This window comes from Rhinolophus hipposideros, assembly GCF_964194185.1.
Source record: "Rhinolophus hipposideros genome assembly, chromosome: 16".
Taxonomy (NCBI): Eukaryota; Metazoa; Chordata; class Mammalia; order Chiroptera; family Rhinolophidae; genus Rhinolophus; species Rhinolophus hipposideros.
In genome coordinates, this window is record NC_138062.1 from 31,129,674 (window position 1) to 31,142,660 (window position 12,987).

A 12,987-nucleotide genomic window follows, 5' to 3' on the forward strand; every position below is an offset into this window, starting at 1 on the left:
GAAGCCTTTCCCCTCATAAGTGGAACGTAAAGAGAGCAGCCAGGTGCCAAGAGAAGCTATGTGAAGGACTAGATTCCTGTTCTACATGAACTTGGCCTTTACCTAGGAGACTAGAAGAACAAGGTTAACTTCTCTGGTTTCATAAAAATCAGAAAAAGAAACACGAAAGAATAGTTGCTGCTATTGGTGAATACCTGAGGAGGGTGAGGAGATGCAAAGTCAGTGGAATTTTCCCATCCAAGGCAGGGAGCAGGTAAGTTGTGACACGTGGAACAGGATTAAAGTGGGGAGTTAGACTTGCCCAAAATTACGAAGGCAGGATCATGTTAGCCGTAGGATAATGTGCCAATTTGTTTGATTAGACCAGAGAAAATGGAAGCTAGTTATATAGAGTGGACAATAGTGAATTGATCAGGAAGGAAGCATTTTTTTTCAAGCACCACTAATGTTCGTATATGATTTCAGGAAGATAATTTTGTCTGTCGGATGGTCACAAAGATCAAGGCAGACGTTCACAACACTGTTGCAGTGGTCCAGGTGATAGATGGTCAGAACTCAATTAAGACTGAATATGACAGTGAATGGCAAGGAATGGTTGTGCGTTGTGATTCGGTGAGCTGTCTTTCCTGGAAATGTTCAATAAGAGGTCACAAAGAAATGTTGTAGAAGGGACTCTGTATTTGGGTGCATGTAGGATAGACTGACGGTTTCCAAGGTTTGTCCCAACTCTAGAATTCTTCATGTCTATGAAATATCTATGAGAATCATCTATTGGAAAAAAAAAAGCTATTGTTAAGTTTGGGATTTTTTAAAAAAGTTACAGAATCTTATGTATATTTTAGAATTGTCAGCTGGGAGTGGACATTGCATTTTTTAAAAGAAGGTGATTCATTATAAGACATTCAGTCTTATTCTTCAGTCTCTTGGCAGACCCTCTTAGAGCAGTGCTTCTCAGCCTTTGATGTGATTGTAAGTCACCTGAGGATCTTGTTAAAATGCAGTTTCTGGTTCAGCATGTCTGGGATGGGGCCAGGGATTCTGCATTTTTAACAAGCTTCCAAGGATGTGGATCCTAATGCTCCACAGACCTTACTTTGTGTAACAGGCAAACAACCAAAGGTATGCGTGAACCCAGGGTTAAAATATACTCTTTTTTTATTCCTGTTCAAGAAAAGGGTTTTAGGAAGAACACCTTTAGGTGATGATAACAAATTCTTTAAAATACTTCAAAGACCTGAACCTAGATGGTACTTGGATAAGTCATCTGAGCTAGTCCCCTGCCTTCTGGCAAGTAAAGGCCAATAGCAGGGACACATAATCGCTACTTCTTTGAGATAGCTCTGGTGAATCTCAATCTATTTCTCTCTCTCTCTCTCTCTCTCTCTCACACACACACACACACACACACACACACTATTATAAAAGCTAGTTGCACATTATGTGCAATCACAAAAAGGAATCCTCGTGCTCGCTTCGGCAGCACATATACTAAAATTGGAACAATACAGAGAAGATTAGCATGGCCCCTGTGCAAGGATGACACGCAAAGTCGTAAAGCGCTCCATATTTTTTAAACGTCTAAGTATTACTTTCTTTTGTGCACTTGAAACTAATAAAAACAGATTCTCACCAAAGTCTAAAAAAAAAGGAATCCTCACATATTGCATTACATATTTATATTAATTTCAGATATATCACTCAAATTTTATCCATAAAAGAAATAGAGTTGAATCTTTCCAGTTAAACTTAGCTCATTCCTAAGAGGCACCAGTCTGATACAATGCAAAAGAAAAAAAAAGGCAGTCAGAAAATAGAACAAAGCCTAAATTAGGCTCCCAACTTGGAGTGTGAACTTCGGCAACTCATTTCATCTATTTTGAGAACAGTGTTCCAATCTATGAGAAAAGGATGATCTCTGAGATTATCTCCAGGTCTGAAAGAATTTCAGGGAATTACTTTAATCAGAAAAGCACAAGTCAGTAATACGAGCTATAAAGGCAATATACCTAATAGCATTATAGTTAAGAGCTTGGATTCTGAAGCCAGTCTTCCTGGGTTCAACTCTTAGGTCTGTCACTCACTAGCTTTGTTAACCTGCTGTGTATCTTGGGCACATTACTTCATATCGCTATGCTACTATTCTTCATTTGTAAAATACAGATAATAGTGCCTACTCCATAAACTTGTTAAGAGAAATAAAGAAATGACATGTTAAGTGCTTAGAATGGCATCTGGCACGTAGAAAACACTAATATAGCATTCAATAAAGCACTATTATAATTTTAAAGGAAATAAAGGTTAGGATGATTATTTCAACAAATATTTGTTTCAGGCATTGTACTAGGCGCTAGAGTTACAAAGGTGAACAAAAACTATCATGACCCCTACCCCCAATGAGTTTGCAGAGAAGGTGGACATTAATCAAATTACACACATAACTGTAAAATTAAAACTGTGAGAAATGATGGATAGATCCATGAAGCTAGGACAGAATATAAGGGATTTAGTTTTTTAGAGAGAGGTGTGTAAAGTATGTTTTCAAAGTTCTGTTTGTGATCATTTCACCTTGGAAGTAAGAAAAAGGCAAGAGAGGGAGAGAAATTGCAGTGAGGGAAGTAATTCCTACAGAAAGTTATTATAATTATCTCTCCCTGGAGAAAGAAGTAAAAATAACACTGATGCCTGGAAGGTTTTTTTAATTATTTCAAATTATTTATCTAAATTAAAAGTAAAAATAAATCTGCCTGTGATCCAACAATTCCACTCCTAGGTATTTATCCAAGAGAAATGAAAACATATTTTTACATAAACACTTGTCCAAGAATGTTTATAGCAGGGTTATTCACAATAGCCCCCAAACTGGAAGCAACCCTGGTGATCATTAGCTGGCAAATGGATAAACGTTGCGTGTTTATCCAAACTCATGGATTCCTACAATGGAATACTACTCAGCAATGCAGACGATGTACAAAGAGAAGGCACAGTGAGAGAGTGAGCATTGAGTCTCTCTAAGGTGGGGCATTGAAGGGAAATTCACAGCTCCTGCTAAAGTGCTGGAGCTGGTCTGGGTCCGAGTGAATCTGCTTTCCCATCCTGACATCACCTTCATTCCTTCACTTTCTGCAAGGTCCGGTTTAGCTTTGTTTCCCCTTTTGTCCTTTGTGCTGATAATCCTATTTCCATGTTACCTGGCAATCACCTTATAATACATTCCCTATTATTTGAGGCAACCCAAGTGAGCATTAGTTCATATTACTGAAAAGGTGAAATAATACACATGGGAAAGTGCTTAAGATTCATTAAGAGAGAAAATTATAATACCAAGTTTTACTTAGATCCGTAGTTAATGTAAGTTCAGTAATTTTTTAAAAAAATGTATTATATAACAGTCGAAAAGGTAATACCTGAATCATTCACTAAGATCATTTCCCGTTGATAAGGTTATGGTTATTTTTTAATCTTCCTAATGTTTTTAAATTCTTTTCTCTTGATTATGGTTCATATGTTCCTGGTAACTTTTTATGCCATGCCAGGCATTCTGTGTTACATTGCTGGCTGCTAGAAGCTTTTGTATTCTTTTAAATATTTTGCTCTGGGGAACAGTTAAGTTCCTGGGGAACAATTTGATCTTCTCAAGACTTTCTTTGAAGCTTTGTCAGGTGGGCCCCCGGCAGTCTTAGTTTAGGTGTAATCTGCTCCCACTACTGAGGCAGCACTCGTCTAGGATCCTGTGTGATGCTCCATGTGTTCCGAGTTCTTTCTTCTCAAGAAACACAAGTTATTCTTGGCCTTGTGTAAGCTTTGGGGATTTTCCTGCCTGCTCCTCTAAGATGGTTCTTTCCAGCAGTTTCTGTATGAGTGTCCCTTGCTCAGCAATCCCTGGAAGACTGGAGGGGACCCTCCACAGATATGCTCTGCAGGTATACAGAGCACTACCTTAGTTCTTAGTGTGGGTTCTCTTCTCCCTGATTCACGGCCCCGCAGGTTCTAGCTCCTCAGGTGTGTATCTGCTCCTATCAGTGAGACCTCTGGGTTCTGCTCAGACTCCTCTCCCCAGGGCTGCGACCTGGAAACTGCAATCCGAGCGCTCATCTTATTTCTATCCCATCTCTCAAGGGGGTCACAGTTCTTCACTGCCTTCTGCGCAATGCCTCATATATACCATTGTTTCATATATTTTGTCCAGTTTGGGAACTAAGATGGATGGGTAAATCCAGTCTCTGTTACAGCATGGCTGGAAGCACAGGTTCCTAATACCTTCTGAGTGTTTGAAATTTTCTACAATTTGTGCACCAGCTGTGTATGACTACAAAAATCAAGTCTCGAAAAAGTAAAATTGTCCTATACAGTACCTTGCAAGTTAGAAACATGAAAGTTTTTTTAAAGCCCATGAACCAGATTTTACCTTCAAATCAATTTTTCACTAGTGAAGACAGATAAACCTGAAATGACATAAAGCAGAAAATAAGATATCATGTGCTCTGAATGACTGCTATTAACCGCCCCACACACATACACATACACAGACCACCACCACCACCATGAAAACCGCCCCCCCCACACACACATACACAGACCACCACCACCACCACCACTACCACCACCACCACCATGAAAATGTCAGAGTATTTTGAATTTCAGTAGAACTGTGTGTATTGTGGGGGTTGGGAGAGTGGAGGCTGGAAGCAGACTGAAGGGAAAGGAGAACGTGAATGAGAAACCTTTCTCTTTTATTTAAAGCTAATTCTGCTGTGGATGAAGGCTGTGGGCTTCCGCTTCACGCTTCCCTCACCAACCTTTGGGGATATTTTTCTAATTTGCCTAAGGAGAACTGGCACGGGCCATGGAGTCTGTTTCTGTCAGTTCTCCAGGGAGCTGTGTCTATCATAAACTCCCCAAAGTGCCAATCGAGTTGCTCTGACCCAGAGAACGGAAGACTTAATCTGCCCCTGCAGGCTTTCTCTCGCGTTCCTTACCAAAGCCTCTCCGGCTGGAGCTGAGAGGCGCCTGCCCGCTCTGAGATACAACACACTAGAAATGGATGATCGATACAATGTCTTGCTGAGATTTAGTTACCCATTTCCTGGGGGGAAAGTGTCCGATTTTGCTCTGCAAAATCTCCTTTAAATTCAACTCAGTTTTTGTTGTATACGCCTCTGAGACAGGAGACTATGTCAGTGATACTTTTCTTTTTAAAGGTGACATGCCCAGTTAAAACCAACTCAGGATTCTCCTCCTCTAGGCCTGCCGTGAGCGATTTTCTTGTCCTCTCTTTTTATGCTATAGAGACTCAAATAGGAAGACGAAACCTAGCCAAGAGCCGTACGCAGGGAGGCTTTCTATTGGTCCCAGTCCAGAAATGCCTTCTGGCTTCCTGGCAGCAGGCCTGGCCGGAGATTCCCCCTCTGTTTATACTTCCCATCAAAACATTTGACTTCAAGCTTTCGCCTTCACAAAACCTGTAAAACTCAACAATGAAAAATCATGTCCAGAGATCAAATTCACATAATGATGTCAAATGAAAAAACCTGATTTCCTCACTACCTTATAGTAATTGTTGTCTTTATTGTCTTAGATTAGCCTTCTCTGGTCTTTGAGCAAGATGGTGACACTTTAGTTTCTTATAGCTTGAGATGTTTTCGGAATGGCAGGTGGTAGAGGGAAGGGTGATGGAGATGGGGGCAGGGAGATGCCTGCAAAGGGAACAAACTGACACAGGGTGCAGTTGAGCTGATAAAAGGAGTATGGGGTGGTGGCTGACTTTAATCAACCACTTGTGAGGGTTTCCAGCCCTGAACTGCTGCTTGAAGTCCCCTGTCCTGAGTGGGAAAGCATCCTGTCAGGCAAGGGCTCGACCTTGGTGGTTATGAGTGGATGTTCTGGAATCACCTAAGGAGGTTTCCCAAGCCTCACTATTGGCTTTCTCTGACCTCTTCTAGAGTCTTCTTTCTGGCTTCTGCTGCTCTCTAGGTGAGTAGTCCAAAACCCCTGGAGCTCTGTTGGTGTAGTCTCTCCTCCCTACACTGATTTTCCCTGGTGCAATAATTAATAGTGCTCCACAGTTAGAGAGTTCACATCTGGCTCTGACACCTGCAAGTTACGGCCCCTCTCTGATTCCTCTCCACTACTCCATGGGGTTGCTGTGAGAAGCAAGTAGAAACACAACGGGACAGCTAGGGAGCTATAGCACCATAACATTGCGAGTGGCCACTGCTGTTTGCCCTGAGAATCATGGGCAGCTCTTGGGGCCACATCTGCCCCCATCCTTATTCTTTAAGTCCCTTTTGAATCTTCTTCTGCCACTTAGCAGTGGTTGACCTTGGGCAGGTTACTGATTGTTCTGTGTCTTACTTTCTACATCTGTCTGATAAGAATAATGGCATTTGCCTCCAAGTGTTGTGATGCTGGTTCAATAAGTGAAGTGATTTCATGAATGTCCTACATGAGGTGCTACGGACACCAAGGCTACTGTCTTGATTTGTCCAGGAGTGATCTCAGTGTGGGGAACAGATGAGAGATTCCTGGGGCGGGAGGCTGTCTTTGGACGTAGAACCCCTCAGAATCGTAGACCTGGTCAGCCAGTAGCCAGGATTATTGCTGCCTGAGGAGGTGGTGAACACGAGCACAAATACGCCCATCAGGGGGTATCTTGCAGAAATCTCTGTAAGTCCTTTAGGGCGTTTTTGACTCACACAGAGTTCATTCACGTTTAGTCCCTTTTAAAAACTTTGTTATGAGAGATGTTAAGTAAATAATACCGTTTGTAAAACTGCAGACACCCCGTATTTTTAAATTCCACTTTAAAAAATAAACTATGTATAATAAGTAGTCTACCTATACATACAAATACAGTTAGCATATGCATGGAAAAATCTGGGGAGACTATATTCCAAACAGTTAATGCTGGCATTTTCAGTAGAGTGGGGAAAGGAATTACATTAGACTTTATTTTCTGCAGTATATTTCTATATTGCCAGAACTTTAAAATCATAATAACATGTTCCTTCTTTATTGTATCAGAATAGTGTATATATACATATGTATTCTGTTTATTAACATGTGAAAAGGAGCATGCATGCTTCCTTTAAAAGTATTGTCCTTATGTCGAATGGACATAAGTACCTTGCCTGGGAGTTTAACTCCATCTTCTTCGCTCCATCCAAGCCATGCCTGAAAACTATGGTAGGCACAAATAACAGAAATCTGTTAACATTTCGTAAAACAGTTGACACTTTTAGCATGCTCCTGAGGCAGAAACATGAGTGGGGCACCAGCAGACTGGTTGGGGTCCCACGTGGATGCCCTGCTCCTAACACACAGCTGCTCTGCCACGAGGTCCACATTACTTCAGCTCTGATTCCCCACAGCTTTGATTCCCTGTGAGTTTCCAGCTTCTACTTCTGAATTTGTGTCTTTTAGGTATCTTTGGCTTCCAGCCTCCCGCTTCTTGATCCTGGTTTGACTTTCTTTGGTTTTCTGGCCCCTGATTTCTTGATTACCTCTCCTGCCCTAGGCTTTCAGGCGCCATGACCACCTTTCTAGCTCCTGTCACTGGCCTACGACACAACACTATGGAAGTTTCTAGATATCTGAGAAGTTCTGAAGGAGTTAGTAATGTGGTTGGAAAGCTCCCTTCTGATTAAAATGACAACTGAAGTATTTGCAGGTAGGCCAGCCATCTATGGCCTTGGTTTTCGTACATTCATCCAAGTTTTTGCATGTATTGATGGATGTACCTTTTTTATTGCCGAGTTGTATTCCAGGGTATAGCTGTATCACTGTGTAACCATTTACCTGTTGGAGGATATCTGGGCAATTTTGTTTTTGGACTATTACTGCACATTCCTATACAGGTTTTTGTGTGAAGATAAATATCCATTTCCTGTAGATAAAAGCCTAAGAGGGCAATTACTAAATCATTAGGTAATTGCATGTTTAGATTTGTAAGAAACTGATGAAATGTTTTCTAGAGTAGCTGTACCATTCACTTTCCCATCCACAATGTATGAGTGGTCTAGTTTCTCTGCATCTCTCCAGCGTTTGGTGTTGTCTCTGTTTTTCAGTCATATAGTAATATCATGGGGTTTTAACTTGCATTTCCCTAGTGGCTAATGATGTTGAACATCTCTTCAGGTGTTTGTTCGCTATCTGTATTAAATAGGCCCCCTCTCTTTATCTGCAGTTTCACTTCCTGCGGTTTCAGTTACCGATGGTCAACCATAGTCTAAAAATATTACATGGAAAATTCCAGAAAAAAACTTCATAAGTCTTAAATTGTGTGCCATTCTGAGTAGCATGATGAAATCTTGTGCTGTCCTGCTCCATTCCACCTGGAACATGAATCACGCCTTTGTCCGTGGTCTCCACACTGTATACGCTCCCCACCCATTAGGTGCTTAGTAGCCATCTGGGTTATCAGATTTACCGTCACGGTATCTATCTATCACAATACTGGTGTCCAAGTAATCCTTATGTCACTTAATAACGGCCTCAACGTGCAAGAGTAGTGATGCTAGCAACTCAGTTATGCCAAAGAGAAGCCTCAAAGTGCTTAAAGAGTGAAAAGTTGAAAGCTCTCTAAAGAAAGAGAAAAAATTGTATGTTGAAGTTGCTAAGACCTACGGTAAGAATGAATCTTCTATCCATGAAATTGCCTAATTTATAAATTAAACTTTATCATAGGTATGTATGCATAGGAAAAATATAGTATATATAAAATTTGGTCCTATCCTTGGTTTCAGGTGTCCACTGGGGGTCTTGGAGTGTATCCCCATGGATAAAACGGGGACTATTGTATCCTCTTTGGGGAAATGTCTGTTCAGGTCTTTTAGTCCTATTAAAAGTTAACTTTCTCTGCATGTACCTCTCTTCCATGTGGCAGCCTTGCAGACCTTCGGACATTCTTTTCCATAATTTCAGCCACCCCACCTTTCAGGGGTCTCCAAAGAGGACTTCCCTCCTTGACTCCTGGATCTGGACCACAGCCTCTTCCACATCTCCTATGGCTGTATGCCTTGCCATCAACAGTGCCTTCCTTACTCGGTCTGCCCCAGGAGCTCTTCTTCCTGGTTTCCAGTTATTAGTACTGGCAATTCCATCATTCACTAGACTCAACAGAGTTCCAGCTTGACCCCCATTGCAGTCAATGAGTTCTCTGTTGTTCCAGGGTGGGAGGTGGGGGTTGTTGATAGGACAGAATGTTTGTGTTATGAGGTGGTACAGTGATAGAGTGGTGGGAAGAACACAGGTGTGGGGGCCAACAGTCCTGGAAATCAGGGGTGGCTCTGCCCATCAGGGAAGTCAACAGGCCTCTCTGAGGCCTGGTTCCCATATCAATGAAATGGAGAGGACAATAATACCTAACCAAAGTGAATTATAAATGATAAAGACGTAGTTGTAAACCTAGTAGCTGTGATAATGGTTTTGTCCTATCTACCAGAACACAGCTGGCTATAAGCCAAATAGTTTTCATCTTAAGCTTTCCTTTTCCCTGGGCCAGGGATCCTTATGGATCCTTCTCTATATAGCAAAGCCCAGATAAATGTTCAGTTTCAAAACAAGAGGGCATGTGGGGATTTTCCAATTGGACAAACACTGCCTCCAGCTTTTTAAAGAACAAAGGCAAAAGGGGGTGTCTGGAAGGTGGGTAAGAGAGGAGTGCTTGGGTGTCAGGAAACCTAGGTAGAACGGAACTGGTGGGCTTGGTGTTTGTAAATCACCAGTTATTCAACCATGCTGAGTCAATTTCCTCATCTCTAAAGTGGAATAATAATATTTACTTTGGGGTTGGCTGAAGGATTATTAACTGAGATAATATATGGGGGGGAAATCTAGTGCTGAGCTGGGTATATTTTTATGCTCCAATAATGCACGGAAGAGGAATGGATGATAGGGAAGAAGATTGGAGAAGAAATCTCCATGGTACAAGAGAGAGACATGCCGGCCAACAGAGGTGCTCCATTGAACAACCTTGTTCCTGCTTTTTGTGATTTTTCACTTCTCTGACTCTACTGAACCTCCACTCACCCACCTTCCTATTCTCTCATTCTCCCTTTAAAATGCCCCTTACCCAACTGCAACGGCCAGGGACCAAGGCTGCCCGAACTTCTCTTTAGGAGTTACAGAGAAAAGAGGATCCAGAATCACCAATCCCCAAATGCAAATACACATTGGCACAGGGGAAAATTCTGGACACACATTCCCAAAAAACAAATTCCTCAGTTATCTGAAAAGGGTCTTCTGCATTGCCTTTGCTAAAACCATAGCAAAAGCAGATAAACTCAATTTAGAAAGGATTTTAGTTTAAGATAATAAGAGCCTCCCACATCCTTTCCTTAGAACAGAAACTCTCTTTAGAAACAGTTGAGCCCTCTGCCAGCTACAGATTATCCATCAGTTTAATAAGAGCTTTGGAGAAGAAATTTGAAAGGGCTTTCTACATCTTTCCTGGTAGACGAGTCTCTAAACGTGCCCCTTTGTAGGGCTGAAGAGTCATTTAATTTATAGAATTGGCAATTGATTCATTTCTAAAGTATTGGCTTAGGACTTGAAATAATCCATTCATTAGTTTCCTGCCCAGGACACAAAAATCTTCTCAGGAGAAGATGAAGATGGGGTGGGAGTGATTAAGGAAGAGAAGGGAGGCCCCTTGACTCACCATGCCGAGTTGCCTTCCTCAGATGTGTTCTCCTTGCTGGCTGAGAAGAGCCAGCATTTCAGAGGCCCTGGCCGCAGGGGGTGGTGCCTGAGAAGGGCAGGTGTAGAAAGTTACTTGTTTAAAAGTTGGGAGGAGGGGAGAAGAGGGAAGGCAGGGAAGAGGGATGTTGGAGGAGATCAAATGGCTGGCTGTGAAGAACGAGCCACCTCTCTTCCCAGAGTCCTAGACATACCCCCGTCTAATACCATCTCAATCTCTCCCGTTGGAGGAGTTCACCTTGAGCCAGATGTCTACTGGGAAGAAAGGGCTGATGGATTCCTTTCAAGCAGTGTTCCCCTCTTTCCTCCTAGATGACACTTTTTAAAAATGAATCATGTCCAAACATGCAGAGAAAAGCAGAGGTTAATGTTGTGAGGCTTGTGGAAATACCACCAGGTTTGCCAAATATGTTTGGAAAAAGTTTCTATAAAGCCCTCCAGGTGCAGCTGTATTTGACCTACTCCCTCTTTCTTCAGGTTTCCCCTCTCTGGCTTCCACCTGTGCCCACCCAATGCACCTTCCCGCCCACTGTATTTGATTTTGTGTTTATCCTAGTAGGACAATAAGGAATTATCCTAATGAAGCAATACAGAAACCTTTTTGCTTGTTTCCACTGGGATTCCTTTGAAAGCAACTTGCCCCAGAGATTTGCAGAATTTCTAGTACATAAAGTATTGGGGGAAACAAGTGTTGTATTTAGAAAATACAACCCAGAACTTTTCTGTCTCTCCTACCCCAACCCCACTATTTTTAACACTGAGTTTTCTCTCTAGCTTTTTTTCTTATCTATCTGCTTTGGGTTTTCTCCTATCTGGCCCCGTCCCAACCTTTGATTGCCAGCCTGCATTCAGGCTCTACAAGTATGTAGTTTCATCTTTATGGCTGTTCCTACCAATGGGGGTGGGGTCAGTACATCAGTATAGTTGATACCTGGAGGGCCCACCTACTTACCTCCTCATTTACCCTCCATTTACCCTGTATCATCTCTTCCTTTCCCAGAGCGTCGCCAGCTGCCTCTGAAAAACCTTTGGTCCAGTCAGAGACCACGGTCTGCTCCCAACGATGCCAGTAAACATCAAGAATTTTCCTCTCCATGATTATTTGCCCCTCCCCCGCCATGTTAAAGGAAAAGGCACACGCACACACATGTTATTAAAATGAACTGTTTATATTATCTCAGTTGAGTCAATACATTGTAATGTATTAAAATGGAAAGGTACAAAATTGAAATAAATACTTTCTGATTCATGTATAAATCTTTTTTTTTTTTTTTGTCAAGATGACTTTTATCGTCAGTACATGTCACAGGAAAACATTTAAAATGACACCGAAACAATCATTTAAATCATGGTGCATGGAGGAAAAAGGTAAAGAAAACAACTTTTGGCTTGTTTTGGCATGAGACCTTGATACGATTTGGGTTCCCCAAAACCACGTGAAGGGTGGTAAAATAGAAATGCTCAAAACTGACTTAAAAAAATAAACAGGCTTTACAAAAAAACCCTCTTTTTGATTAACCCAGCCACTTCTCTACATGGTCTGCACTTACAGTAGATACATTCATTATTGTCCATGGGAAGACAGCAACTGCCTTTCGTTTTAAAGAGCTTGGTGGAGAGGCTGAAGAAATATGCTGCAGCTGAAGGTGGGTAGAATGTTCAGGAGAACAAAAAGTCTAGATGGTCTTCAGGAACGGCACCGAGATAATGGGGTGTGGAGGGTCTCTGGAACAAGAGGCGGAAGGGAGGGAGTGTGAGGAAGGAGTCCAAATCTGAAGCAAAGCAAGTCTGAAGGATGGATCCGGTTTTCAGTAGTGACAATGTGGTGTGGGGATCTCTCCACCTGAGCAGTTCTGGGTTTGTCCTCAGCCTGGGAACATTTCTGTTTCAGCAAGAGGCTAACCCAGCACTTTGGAGACAGGGCTGGGACCCTTTTCAGGCACGGCAGCATTGGGGAGACTGGGACAGGTATAGGGCTTAACAATGAATGCCACCAAAGGGGCTTTCTCTTCTGGTTCTGACTGCTTATTAGGTGGTTGTTAAGGCAATAAGGACTTTAGCAAACTAGAAGTTAAGGACAGCTAAATTCAGCCAGATTGAAGGTAAACAAAAGGTGAGAAGGAGTCCCTTTCTCTTCAGCTACCTGTCCCCCCAAGTACAGGAGGCCTCGCTCCGAAGCTCTGAATTTACAGTACGCAGTAGCAGAGGGCTTGCCCTTTGGAAGGCTCCATGGAAAAGAAGGCTCATCCCTGACTTGGGGCAACTTGACTGAAGTTTCTACTCTCCAGGCTC